This window comes from Cnephaeus nilssonii (genome assembly GCF_951640355.1).
Source record: "Cnephaeus nilssonii genome assembly, chromosome: X".
Lineage (NCBI taxonomy): Eukaryota > Metazoa > Chordata > Mammalia > Chiroptera > Vespertilionidae > Cnephaeus > Cnephaeus nilssonii.
In genome coordinates, this window is record NC_137071.1 from 84,591,919 (window position 1) to 84,607,523 (window position 15,605).

Sequence of the window (15,605 nt, forward strand, 5' to 3'; positions counted from 1 at the left end):
GACTAGCCAAGAAAATTTTGAAAAGGGAGAGTCATTAGAAAGGCCTCATCACATCACATATTCTAACTTTACTCCCCTCACATGCATGACTTACTTTAAACTACAATAGCCAGGAGGATGTGGAATTGGTACAAGAATTAATATCTGAGGAGGACATAAACAGATGGAAGAACATACTGTGTTCATGGATTGCTAGAATCAACATCATTAAAATGTCCATACTACCTAAAGCAATCTATAGATTCAATGCACTCCCCATTAAAATACCAATGGCATATTTCACAGACCTAGAACGAACTCTCTAAAAATTCATCTGGAATAAAAAAAGACCCTGAATACCTGCAGCAATCCTGAGAAAGAACAAAGTAGGAGGGATCTCAATACCAGATATCAAGCTGTATTACAAAGCCACTGTTCTCAAAACTGCCTGGTACTGGCACAAGAACAGACATATAGATCAATGGAATAGAAAGAGAATCCAGAAATTGACCCAAACCACTATGCTCAATTAATATTTGACAAAGGAGGCAAGTGCATACAATGGAGTCAAGACAGTCTCATCAATAAATGGTGTTAGGAAAATTGGACAGATACATACAAAAAAATGAAACTAGACCACTAACTTACAGCATACACAAAAATAAACTCAAAATGGATAAAGGACTTAAACATAAGACAGGAAACCATAAAAATATTAGAGGAATCCACAAGCAGCAAAATATCAGGCATATGCCAAAGCAATATTTTCACCGATACAGCTTCTAGGGCAATAGAAACTAAAGAGAAAATAAACAAATGGGACTACATCAAAATAAAAAGCTCCTGTACAACAAAAGAAACCATCAACAAAACAACAAGAAAGCCCACTGCATGGGAGAACATATTTGCCAATGTTATCACTGATAAGGGTATAATCTCCAACATTTACAGAGAATTCATACAACTTAACAAAAGAAAGATAAACAACCCAATCAAAAAATGGGCAAGGGACCTAAATAGATACTTTTTTAAAGAGGACATAAGGAAGGCCAAGAGACATATGAAAACATGCTCAAAGGCACTAATCATCGGAGATGCAAATCAAAATGATAATGCGGTACCATCTCACACCTGTCAGAATGGTTATCATCAACAGATCAACAAATAACAAGTGCTGGCAAGGATGTGGAGAAAAAAGAACCCTCCTGCACTGCTCGTGGGAATGCAGACTGGTGCAGCCACTGTGGAGAACAGTATGGAATTTCCTCAAAAAACTAAAAATGGAACTCCCATTTGACCCAGTGATCCCACTTCTAGGAATATATCCCAAGAAACTATAAATACCATTCAGAAAGGATATATGCACCCCTATGTTCATAGCGGCACAATTTACCATAGCTAAGATTTGGAAACAGCCTAAGTGCCCATCAGCAGATGAGTGGATTAAGAAACTTTGGCACCTCTACACAATGAAATATTACGCTACGGTGCAAAAAGAAGGAATTCTTACCATTTGCAACAGCATGGTTAGAAATGGAGAGCAGCCGAAACCGGTTTGGCTCAGTAGATAGAGCGTCGGCCTGCGGACTCAAGGGTCCCAGGTTCGGTTCCGGTCAAGGGCATATACCTTGGTTGCGGGCACATCCCCAGTAGGAGGTGTGCAGGAGGCAGCTGATCGATGTTTCTCTCTCATCGATGTTTCTGACTCTCTATCCCTCTCTTTTCCTCTCTGTAAAAAATCAATAAAATATATTTAAAAAAACAAAACAAAAAAAAAGAACTGGAGAGCATTATGCTAAGTGAAATAGCCAGCCAGAGAAAGAGAAATATCACATGATCTCACTCATTTATGGAATATAATGAACAACATAAACTGATGAACAAAAACAGATCCAGAATACAGAGTAGCATCAATCAGACTGTCAAACCTCAGAGGAAAGGTAGGGGAGGGTGGGGGTAAGGAGGAGAGATCAACCAAAGGACTTGTATGCATGCATATAAGCATAACCAATGGACACAGACACCAGGGGGGGTGAGGGCATGAGTGGGGGCATGAGGGGGCAATGGGGGGGATAAGGACACATATGTAATACCTTAATCAATGAAGAAAAAAAGAATTAATATCTGGATTAATGGGAAAACATGGTCCAACAGAAAAACAACCACCACCATTACCACTATTCTCACCAACAGTAACAAAACACTTGATTCATAAAGAATTTAGAATATAACCAATATGACCTTCCAGATTAGTGGAAGGAATAGAATTATTTGGTAAATGGTGCAGGTACAATTGTTTAAATATTTGGAAAATAAATTTATATTGCAATTATTTTCCTTATATCAGATTCATTAAATAGTTGAATATAAGAAACAAAGAAAAGGTAAAGGCCAGAAAAATAAAGGTGAATATTTATTTAACTTTAGCTGAGAAGGAACTTTCTGAGTATAAATTAATGGAAGAAACCATAAAGGAAGAGCTTGATAAATAAGACCAAATAAAATAAAACACTGTATCCATGAAAAGTACTGATACGTGGTATGTAACATACGTTTAGAATGAAAAATCGATAGTTCTGGACTTGTGTTTTGAAAAACTACTGTGTGGAGAATGGATTCTAGAAGGGCAAGAGTTGGAAGCAGATAAATGATTTATTGCAGTAAATTAGGAGAGCGATGATTCCGGCTTGGACTAGAGGAATAATGGATATGGTTAAAAGAGGTCAGATTTTGGGTACATTTTAAAGCTAGATGACTATTTCTAGAAACATTTACTCTGTGCAGATAATTAAGAAAATAGGATAATTAGAAGGATATGTTAATCAGGATAGAGTATACACTTGACAGAGGAAAGTATCAGAGGAAATGATATTGGGATGGAGTACACCTAAATGAATTAGCTTTGTCAAGATGGAAACATACTTCATTTGATGGAATGATGAAAAAAAAGGTTGGGTACAGGATATTGCTGTGTTTGTGGGTGGTAGATTAGTAAGGTGAAGAAGTCCACGTTTCAAACCTCTGTATTTTTTTGTAGTAGGTCAAAGGTGCATTAGGGCAGAGTGGGCTTCATGAGAGAGTGACCTATGCAGTCACACAGGGCTCCTCACTCAGAAGGGGGCTCCACACTTGGGGTTTTAATACTCCGTGATTGCTACCTTGGAATTCTTAATCATTTTACCTTCGAATTTGTTTTGTACATGTGATGTCTGATGGGAAAGTGGAACACCCTTGGGTCTTGGCTCACCTCCCACCTCCCCCGGACTGATTCTGGGTCGGCTACTCCCCTGCCCCTGCCCAGCTACTGAAGCCTGAGTAGGAGCATGTTGATGATCGGGGTCAAGTGTGCACAGACCATTCCTTAAGTGGTGGGCAGGGACCTGGGTAACTATGAGTGTCTACATTTGTCCCAGGAGTATCCTGCACCTGAGGGAATGCAGCATTATATAGTAATTAAAAGAATATTGTGACAAATTGAGGCAGAGACTGCAGAAGGAAGGAAAATGCTTTTATCTTCCTGTTTGAACCAGGAACCTTGCATTTTCACTTTGTATTGGGCCATGCAAACTATGTAGTTGGCACTGATTAGGGGCCCTGAAGAGGGCAGTTAAGGTTTGGAAAATACCTCAGTGGAATGGGAGATGGAGTATGTAATAGGATTTCTAGGCAATGTTCATGAACTTGTATTGGCACTAATTTACACTGTTATGTGTCATCACTCAAGAAGCATTCAGCATTAATTTATCTTTTACTGGTGATTTCAGAACAAATGTGATAGAAATGCAATACTGAAATCAAGGAAGCAGCCTTTTTGTGATTAATAAGGCTTTTTAATGGAAGAGCCACTAAACAATGATTCTTGGAAAGTGTTGACCGAGCACCAAAAGTGCAATTCCACAAACTTCTGCAGAATTCATGTAATAAACATTTAGCTTTTCAAGGCTATGTGGTTTAGATACTCCATCATCTCTCTGTGACTCTCTCTAGTTGTAGGGCAATGAAGAATATGGATTCTGTTCTGACTTTTGTGATATTTGGGCACTATCAGTAATTTTGCATTAGGCATGGCTGAAAATAAAAACAGCATTTCATAGAAAATTTCAGTCCCTTTCTCAAAAACCCAGGAAAGAAGCCTAACCATCTTAAAATCGGAAAGATTTGCTCTGGTTCAGAAAGTCAATGACTTATTGAAAACATACATTTTTCTTTGAATCTTAAGCTGGAAAGCTCCACTAAGATCACAAAGTTTCCTTGCATGACTGAAACAGCAGCATTTTGAGAGGAGGTCAGTATAAACATTAATTTAGGACTTGCAAGATAACATCAGCTTTTGCTTTTTGCTCAAGACCATGTATTGGTTTAACTTCACTTATTGTCCCTTTAGATTGGGTAAGACAGGGATATAAAATGCATTTTCTCAGAGATGTTACTCTGAATTACTTTATTATGCAGTTAGCTCTTCTGCCAGCAATATGTTCAGTGACCTGCCTGATTCCTTGTACACACATGCCTTCATTCTTGTTTCTCAATAAAGGCATTAGTTTCCATGACTTGAGACCAAAAAATTATCAAATTGGAAGTGTTTAGTGTCTCTGAGAGGCTTTTTTGGTTTCACTTGAGTTGTTATAGAATAGGCTTGCATCTCAAGAATCTGACCTTTCCCAAGGAGAACAGTAGTTGAAGAGACAAATAAGTTGAGTACTCACTGCTTTATGCTACTTTCTGCATCAATGTGCAATTCATGAATGAAGGCAATGAAGTAGATTTGTTGTACATTTGGGGTCTTTGATCTCAGCCCTCTACCAATTATAAATTCATCTGTATCTCCTGCTTTAGGACAAACACGTGGAATAGCAACCCAAGACATGAGGAATTCAATATCAAGGCACTTGATTGTAGTTTTTCTTCAATTTTTTCTTATCCTAGTTCAAGAAACTGGGTCTTTACTTGGTCCCTGGGAATTTTCTGTATTGATAGGCTATCGAGTCTTGAGGGATGGGAACCCTGACTTGTTCTTGCCAGTTCTGAACTCAAGCTACATTCCTTTGACTAAAGCCCTATTACCAGCTACTAGACTTTCCTTGGTGCTGCCTGCAAACTTAGATCTTTGAATACTGTGTTCCTAAACCCTTTATGGTTGTGCTCTGTATACTTGTTGAGTAATTTTTTTATCCATTGCTATCACTATGTCAACAGCTTATCCATGTCACATGACTTATTTATTTTCTTGGAGGCCATCTTTGTTCTGTCTGGCAGGGTCTATTCCCATTGCTTGACATTTAATCAGTTTCTGCACTCTGTAGCACCCCAATGTGTCATAGTTTTATTAATCCTTCAGTTCCCAGATCTGTCACAGGAAAAGACAGAATGATACAGAGAAATATCATCAAAAGACTGTAGATTCAGCTGGTTTGAACTTGTAGGACATTAGAAGACCATCTCTCTCTCTCTCTCTCTCTCTCTCTCTCTCTCTCTCTCTATATATATATATATATATATATATATATATATATATATATATATATATAGCTAATATGCAAAGTGTCCCCTCGGGATTTCAACTAGGAGATTGGGAGTTTGATCACTCGCTATGATGTGAGCTGACCACCAGGGGGCAGCGCGGAACATGGCGGGCAACCAGTGGCAGTGGCAGGGCGCTGAGGGAGCAAGGGAAGGAGGAGGTGTGGAGGTGGGAAGGTGGGGAACCTAATTGGCCCTGGTTGCTGGCCAGACCTAGGGACTCTACCCATGCACGAATTTCTTGCATCAGACCTCTAGTCCTAATATATAAAAATCCAGGGTCCGTAACGTCCAAAACGACCAAAGGCTCTACCGAATGCCAGGCTGCACGTGCAGCAGGCTCAGGTGGGTGGGGACTTGTGGCAGTGAGGATAGGGGTGGGGAATGTGGGGCCTGGTGGAGGGTGGCCTGTACTCCCCACATGGTGGCGGCAGCTGTGAGGGCTCCTGATGGCCTGCAGGCACTGCTTCAGCTTGGCCCGCAGTCTCCGCTTGGCGCTGTTCACAGCTGCCGCCACATGCTGTGGTATAAAACACATTGCGTACATTAACAAAAGCGCAGGCACCACCTCCATGTCATATCCCCACTTCCGTCAGTCCCACCGGCCCTGAGACACCCTCCCCGAGCTGTTTCTGGTGATGCCTGTGGGAAGATCCCGCCCTCGGAGCATGCTTGGTTCCAGAGGAGGCAGGTGGCACCATAGGCATCGCGGTGGGCAGCCCGGCTCCCTGTGTGCTGAGAACCTGGGAGGACCTCAGTGACAGAGGTAGCAACAGGCTGGCGAAATAGAGAATGTATTTTGTAAGCTTACAGGTGGCTGTGGTGGCGGTGGCCTCCTCTCAGCCAGCTGCCCTCGCTCTCACCCTCGCCCTTGCTGCTGGCTGATCCCGGATGCAGCCTCCTGGCCCAGAAGGTGCGCGATCACAGGGACAGCCAATGTGGCAGTCCAGATTGACGTCCTCCTGGCTGCTCCAAGTGGGTTTGCAGATCTGCGCAAGCGCAGGCCTCCAATGCGTGCATCCTCTCTCCCCCTTCCGTGTGAACGTCCCCCAGCATGCTGTCAGCCATTCGCGCCCGCAACAGTCCCGGACCACAGCATGCGCATGTTCCCCCTGCTGCTCTGCCGCACTTCCATCAACCCCGGTGTGCCTACATCCCCCACACGATGTGTGCATGTCCCCTCTGGGATGCTCACGTCCTTTGGAGCGTGTCTGGGTGCTTGGGGTGGGCGCCTGTGACATGACAGTAAGAGGGCAGAATGGTGACGCCCTGTTCCTGTGGAGGCCAGTGTGGCTGTGAGATCGCCTCCGTGGGGCTAATGCAGGTGCTGAGGCAGGAGCAGGTGCAGACAGACACACCTGGTGGGTGCGGGGTGGCCCTTGCTGAGGTGCCTTCGGTCAGCGTTCGAGATTGGGAACCCAGAGGAGGCGACGAGGTCGTCCTCTCAGTGAAACAGCGGGAGAGTCAGGGTGACTGTAGAGGAGGAATGTGCACTTGGGGTGCTGACACCCATGAGCGAAGGCCGCCCTGACTGAGCCTCGCTTGCTCGGGGCCTAGCACACTCCTGCCGGGCAGCAGGTGACAGGATGTGCTTTTCTGAGTTAATGATATAAAACATTGATTCTCCCACCACCCACGAAGGTGGAAAGCAGAGTGGGGAGACATGCGGGGAGTGAGTGAGGTTCCCTGTTTGGGGGTTCCAAACCCACCATTGGTTCTTTTCACTGCTGACTATAGATATACAGGGTGTCCCCCCAAAATGTATACACACTTTGAATACCTACTAATTCCAATGGGTTTAAGTATGAAAAGAAAGAAATAACAATGGAGCTGTCATCTGTTAAAAGTGCAGGTAAAAACCAGCAGTCGAATATTCCCCGAGGGGTCCCGATTGGAGAGGGTGCAGGCCAGGCCGAGGGGACCTCCCCCCATGCACGAATTTCATGCACCAGGCCTCTGTATATATATAAAAGCCTAAGCGACCATCCAACCCTTCGACCATTTGACTGTTTGCCCGGTAGCTATGATGCACAATGGCCACCAGGGGGCAGATGCTCCAACCAGTAGAGGAGGGAGCCCGATTCCTCACAGAATTGGCTATGGTTGCTGCTGGGGCACTGTCAGCTCCAAATCTGCTTCACCCACACCCCGGACCCAGAGATCAGTTTCAGCCCAATCCCGGCAGGTCAGGCCTCTAGTATTTATATATAGAGAGAGGCTCAGTGCACGAAATTCATGCATGGGAGGTTGGGGGGGGGGTCCATCAGCCTGGCCTGCACCCTCTGCAAACTGGGATCGGGCCTAAACCGGCAGTTGGACATCCCTCTTGCAATCCGGGACTACTGGCTTCTAACTGCTCACCTGCCTGCCGGCCTGATCACTCTAACTGCTCTCTCCTGCCAGCCTGATCACCCCAATTGCTCTCTCCCACTAGTCTGATCCCTCTAACTGCTCTCCCCTGCTGGCCTGATCCCTCTAACTGCTCTCCCCTGCCGGCCTGATCACCCTAACTGCTCTCCCCTGCTGGCCTGATTGCCCCTAATCGCCTCTGCTTCGGCCTTGCCACCATGGCTTTGTCCAGAAGGTCATCTGGAAGATGTCTGGTCTAATTAGCATATTACCATTTTATTAGTATAGATATATATTTTGCTGTGAAGATGTTTATAAGGGAAATAAAGGTGAAATCAGTATTATGAGAAAGGCAGAGAGAATGTATTTTGTAAGCTTAGAGGTAAAAGAGTGAAGTAGAAATATTTTGGTTGGTTGGCAATCAACAGAAAATAATTAGAAATATCTTAAGCAAAAAGGGAGAATTTGTTATAAAGAAGTATGGAATTCACAGGTATAAATACAGCACATCTTTGAGTAAGGGACTCACTTGTCATCTCTCACATTTGTTTCTATTTACACACCTGCTTCATTCTCTGAATACAAGTCCTCTTAGCTTTTAAGATGATAAACAGAAAATATGATCTTTTACAAAGCAAACATAAAACCCTGGCTGGTGTGGCTCAGTTAGTTGGAACATCATCTCATACACCAAAAGGTTGTGGGTTCAGTTCCCAGTCAGGGTACATACCTAGGTAGTGGGTTTGACCCTTGGTTGGGGCTCAGACAGGAGGCAACAACCAATGGATGTTTTTCTTTCCCATTGATGTCTCTCTCTCTCTCTCTCCCCTTTCCCTCTTTCCCTCTCTCTAAAATCAACTAGCATAACTTTTGGTGAAGATAAAAATAAGCAAACATATACACTGAGTGGCCAGATTATTATGATCTCTGAACGCATAATAATATGGCCACTCAGTGTGTGTGTGTGTGTGTGTGTGTGTGTGTGTGTGTGTGTGTATTGGAGGCCCAGTGCATGAATTCGTGCATGGGTGGGGTCCGGCCAGCCTGGCCAGGGGGAGGGGACATGGGCAGTTGGCTGGCCTGCCTGCTGGTCGAACTCCTGGTGGAGGGGACAATTTGCATATTAGACTTTTATTATATAGGATATACACTGAGTGGCCAGATTATTATGCATTCAGAGATCATAATAATCTGGCCACTCAGTGTATTTGATCCTGTAACTCCTTGCTTTAAAACCCTCTGATGGATTCCCATTGCACCTAGAATGAACAAGTCCTTAACATGCTCTACAAAACCCTATGAATCTGGTCTCTACCTACTTCTCTAACCTCATTTGCTACCACTTCTTTTTTTATTCCTCTGTCATAGGAAAAGACAGAATGATACATAGGAAGATCATAAAAAGACTATAGATTCAGCTGCTTTGAACTTGTAGGACATTAGAACACAACTTAGACTCCTGCTTTTGAGGCTTCAGATTTTGTTTCCCTTACTCTTTATTACATTTCCCTGTCCTATTTTTCTAGTATATATTACTTTCTGAAATAATGCTGTTCATGAATTTATCTGTTTATCATCGAATACCTTTTCAGTTGTGAGCTGTATGAGACCTAAGGCATTGCTGTCCTTTTCACTCTGATAGCTTCAGTATCTAGAGTTGTGTGTGGCACATGTTAAAGACTCAGTAAACATTTGCTAAACCAATTAAAAGAATAAGATGTCCTTATGGTTAAGGACAACAGGGGGTTGGGGGCATGTGTGGGGAGGGGTGTGGGATGGGAATGGGGGGATGAGGACAAATATGTGATACCTTAATCAATCAATAAATAAAAAAATAAAAAAATAAAAATAAAAAAACAACAAAAACAAAAACATAAATAAAATAAAATAAAAGTTACCAAAATCCTATGATGATCCATACTACAGAAAAAAAAAAGAATAAGATGATTGAGCATTGAGAGTCAGACATCAGCAGAGTGACCTGGCATTAGGGAGAAAGAAAGGCATACATAATAATAATGTTATTTAATGATATAGAATGTATAAAAATAAACAATAAATGGTAAGTCATGTGCTTGCTTCGGCAGCACATATACTAAAATTGGAACGACATAGAGAAGATTAGCATGGCCCCTGTGCAAGGATGACATGCAAATTCGTGAAGCGTATTTATATTCAATTAAAATAAAAGAATAAAATGGTAAGTCATATTAGCTAATGTTTTTTTTAATACTTTCTCTCTGTCGGGTGCTGTTCAATGAATGTGTTAATTCATGTAATCCCCTCAACAATTTTATGAAATAGATCCCATTATAATCCCCACTTTAAATCTGTGGAAGCTAAGGCATGAAGATGCTAAGTGATGTGCCTAAGGGCACACAGCTAGTAAAACAGAAAAACAGGATTCAGGATACAGACCTAGATAGTACCAGTCCACACACAGTACATCTAATCTCTAATGAATACTGCTTACCTTGATTACATAGCAACACAAACTTGATCATGAAGCAAATTCTCCTTCATACATTCTCTAGCCAGAGTTATATCTAGGGCCTGAATATGTAAGTTAACTTAAAGGTTAGAGTAAGCAAGCATATACAAGGGCAAATCAAAGTGTGTGAGAGGTGGGAGCCAAGCTGTTCTCAACAAAACAAATAAGGCTCAAAAATTGAATTAACCAACTTTAGGAATAGTAAGTGAACGCAATGAAAGTAAAATGTGAAGGTAGATTTTATTTTACTGTCTTTAATGGGTGGTCTCTCAGAATGAAGTACACAGTGCTGAGATTTTCAAACATACTGTGTGTGTGTGTGTGTGTGTGTGTGTGTGTGTGTGTGTGGTCACATTCAACTACATCATAGTTTGTCTCAAAGTAGGGCAATATTAAATTATTTCGCATTTATAAACATTCATCCTAAATATGGAACATCTTTTATTTCTCATGAAAAGTGAAATTGGTGTCATAAAAGAGCTACTGAAGTATAAATATTGAAATTACTCTGGGATCCAACAAACTTCAGACCAAAAAATGAAAAGAAAGAAAGAGAAAAAAACAACAACAAACAAGCAAAGAAAAAGTGCTTATCATAAGAGCAGGTGAAAGCGATAGAAACCATTCATTAAGAAGACATTAAAATGGAAATCTCGATTCTTACTATGAAATGCTGAATACTTTTTTTTACAGTGTGTGTTGTTTACCACAAGATGGCAGCTAAGGGATTGTCATTTGAATATGGCAAAGGTAGGTTGGCAGTGTTGTGCAGCAATCCTTTCTTTCTTTAATGAAGTACAAATTGGATTTCAAATTTTGGTTCTAACAATACGTAGATTTATCAAAACCATGCTACAGACGACCTTGCCATAAAATATATAGACTGCCAAGATTTTTCTGGGTTTATTGACCTTTAAAGTTATTGGGAGGATGGTATTGATTGTCAACCAAGAAAAGCCTTGGATAGGGCTTATTTAAAAATCAAACAATAGAAAGCACAAGCTATACAAAGAAGGTGTGCCAAGATCTTGGAGAAGAATGGATAGTTTGGATGAGGGAGCCAGGCTTCATTATAGCTAATTGATCATTCCAGTAATGATGCTCATGTTGGTTGTTAAATCAATGTTTCAGTAAACTCCATCAATCATTAAGAAAGCCAAACCATGAGAGGAAAGCTATTTTAGGAATGTTGATCAGGCACAAAACATTATTCCTTTAAGCTCAGCCTTCTCCATGAAGTCCTTTCTCACTTCTGAATTCCTATCACTCTTGCTGCCCAAACCACTCACTTTGGGATTTAATCATGCCCGGACCTATGTTGTTTTCTGTGTCTTTTGTGTGTTTATTTTTTATTAGCTTATAAAGTCCTTTGCATAAGAAGTGTATTTTACTTTTTCATGCTGAACATGTGGTTCACCTAGCAGCATGCTCAGTTACAGGATGGTCATAGTAGCATGGGCAGTATAATAAAGAAATTAAGAGAGTGTACCCTGGAGCCATACTGCCTAAATTTATATTTTATCTCTGTGTAACCTTATGTAAGTTATTTAACCTCTCTGAGAGTTAATTTTCTCAATATAAAATGATTAGCAGTTAATATAAGTAAAAGTTTTAAAATAGTACCTGGTGTGTAGTAAGTTCTTTATTAGTCTTTGCTATCAATGATTGGAGAGCCTCCTAATATGAGAGGCTTGATTTGTCCTCTTGAGCTGCCTCCTGGTAGATGAGTAAACCTGGCACTGGGAATCCAACAGCTCTCTACTGGTAAGCCTTCTGGTCACAATTACCCTAAATGATGTTTCCTTAAGAGAAAGAAAAAATTTACTCATAAGTACCTGAAAGTCCCATAACCTGTTCTATAAGGAGTACTTTCTGTCATACTTCTAGGAAGGAAGTTTTTGCCATTTTGTAATTTATAAAGTTGATGCGCCACTTTGGAGAGACTTGCTCTCTAAGAGTGAGGTCTGTTGTTTCATAATATGGTCAGCTCTGCTGAAGTGTTGGTTCAGTATTGTTTCTTGGACTGTGTCTTATTCCAGCCATATACACTGAGTGGCCAGATTATTATGATCTCTGAATGCATAATAATCTGGCCACTCAGTGTATATCCTATATAATAAAAGGCTAATATGCAAATTGTCCCCTCGACCAGGAGTTCGACCAGTAGGCAGGCCGGCCAACTACCCATGTCCCCTCCCTCTGGCCAGGCTGGCCAGACCCCACCCATGCACGAATTCATGCACCGGGCCTCTAATATATATATCTCCAGCTGTGGTAAGCAATTTGTGTTAAATTAGTGAAAACATGTATATCATTACATGTATCTAAATGCTTCTAAAAAATCATTTATTTCCACAATATAATGGCTAGTGTTAGAATTATTTCCCAAATGGAAAATGACAGCATTTTTTGGAAATAGAAGGTTTATTATTTTTATTTTTTAAATGTTTTCATGTGTCTCCTTTTAATCTTTTTGCATGTGTGCATACACATTTTTCTTACAAAATTTGTATCATATGTTTTATCCATTGTTACATCATATCAGATAGTTAATTATCCTTTGAAATAATGTTGCTTGTGGTTATTATTATTGCACCCATGTTACACTTTAACAAAACGTTCTCCTATTATAATTTATTGGAAGTAATGCTACAGTGAACATTCTTGCATTTTATATTTTTCTTTAAATGTACCATTGTGAGATATTCCTAGGACTAATGTTACTAAAATACAAGACTACTTAGAAGGTTTATCTTCAGAGTTTTAACTTCCCCCAAGATGAACTGAAATTGATAATTATTAAATCAATTTATAATTTCATTGATGGAAAATATTTTAAATATACATTATCTTAAATAGACATCCTGCTGAGGACTTAGAGATAAGGTCATCTGTGGAACTGTAGTAGGTTTTTCTAAAAATTAAATTAGCTAATTTTGTGCAGCATTTACCGTCTTATTACTCTTAACAAAATTCAAAACTCCATTTTAAACCTACTAATGTAATAACTGCTCTTCAGGGTAGAATAATAAAAGCTACTTACACAACTTGGATGCTATAATTATGATGGGCTATAGCTCCAACTTCTATAGGCGAATGTGCTCCATCCTACCAAATGAAGAAAACTTCACAGCAGGGGTGGGGAACCTGTTTTCTGCCAAGGGCCATTTGGATATTTATAACATAATTCGAGAGCCATACAAAATTTCAATGTAAAAATTAGCTTGTTAGAATCTGAACTCAGGGGAGAATCAGGATGGCAGCATAGGTAAACGCTGGTACTTGTCGCTCCCCATAACCACATCAAAATTACAACTAAAATACAGGACAGCCATCATTCAGAACTGCTTGAAAAGTGGCTGAATGAAAGTCCTACAACTAGAGAAGTAAAGAGGAAAAAACATTGAAACTGGTATGAGGGGAAGAGGCAGGAAGGGTTGGTCCAACACCTATGTGTGGTGTATTTTTAATTGGGAGGGAAATCGTCCCTGTGGAGGCCTCCTGTGAGGAGCAAGGGGTCCCAGCCCCACACTAGAAACCCTAGCCCAGGGCTCCATAGCTGGGAAGAGAAGTCCCTGTAACTTCTGGCTGCAAAAACCAGCAGGGATTGTGGCTGAAGGACACAGAGGCTGCTGGAGACTCAGGCAGTCCCTCTCAAAGAGCCAGAGCAGGAACTTACACAGTACTGCTCATTCTCAGTGGTAGCACTGGGCGGTGGCATTGGGGAAACCAGGGATATAAGGGGAGGAACTGGATTGTCTGGCATCAGGGCAGCAAATTGGGGGCAGCCTTCTCCTAGATGGGGGTGCTCATGGGGATCACTGGCAGCAATATCTGAGTTTCCATCAGCATAGCCCACACTGTTCACTCTGCCCTGGTGATTCTCTGAGGCCCCGCCCCATCTAACTTGCAGCCCCATCCAAGTTGTTTGCAGCAGCTTTTCCATATGAATGGCCTGTCCTGGCTCAGGCTTCAGACTTTGCTAAAGTCTCTCAAACAAGCAGCAGCTGGCATCATCATGCCTTATTCCTATCAATAAGAGGCCCAAGACTTGGCACTAGCACCAGCCTGCCTTACTTCACAGCTGGGCCTCACCTAGGGACTTCCAAGCCCAATACAAATAGAGGTCATCTGCAGATTTCTATGTAGCTCCTGCTGGGTGGCCCCAGGAAGTGGCTGACTTTGCATCTCCCTGAAGACCCAAAAGCCAGTGCACCCAGTGGTCAGTGTGAGACCATACCAGACTATAACTCTACACATCCACAAGCGACACACTTACTGGGAAGACTCAGTGAGCATCAAAGCCATACTGAAGCAAGTCCTGCTCCATAGGGGTGTCTCCTGCACAGAAGCTCTTCCACTGTAGTTGCAGCTGGTCTTCACAGCCAATTGGTCTGGAGGTCAATTCCTCCCAGTGACACCAACAGTAATCAAGGCACAACTACAAGACTGTGCACACAGCTCACACAGGGGTGCACCTAGAGGGCACATGTGACTAGGGAGACTGAGTTACTGGGCCCTACAGGAAACCTACTACACAAAGCCACTATACCAACTCCAGGAGACATAGCAGTTATACCTAATATATAGAAACAAACACAGGGAAGCAGCCAAAATGTGGAGACAAAGAAACATGTCACAATGGAAAGAATGGAAGAAATATACAGAAAGAGAAATAAATGAAATGTAAGCAAGCAAACTACTGGACACAGAGTTCAAAGCAATGGTTATAAGGTCAGAAATTAAGTATACACTAACTAAAAAAAAGAATAATTTACAGGTCCCTAGCTGGGTTTTGCTCAGTGGATAGAGCATTGGCCTGTGGACTGAAAGGTCCTGGGTTTGATTCCAGTCAAGGGCTCATGCCTGGGTTGCGGGCTCAATCCCTAGTAGGGGGCATGCAAGAGCAGCCAATCAATGATTCCTTCTCATCATTGATGTTTCTATCTCCTTTCCTCTCTGAAATCAATATAAACATAATTTCAAAATTTAAAAAGTGGTGAAAGAGGCATTGTTCCTGTTCTTAGGGGAAATAGTTTTAGTTTTTGCTTATTGAGTATAATGTTAGCTGTAGGTTTGTCATATAAGGTTTTTATTATGTTGAGGTATGATCCCTCAATTTCCACTTTGCTGAGAGTTTTTATCAAAAATGGGTGTTGGATTTTGTCAAACGTTTTTTTCTGGATCTACCGATCATGCGATTTTTGTCTTTTAATTTGTTAATGTGATGTATCACATTTATTGATTTGTAAATATTGTGCCAGAT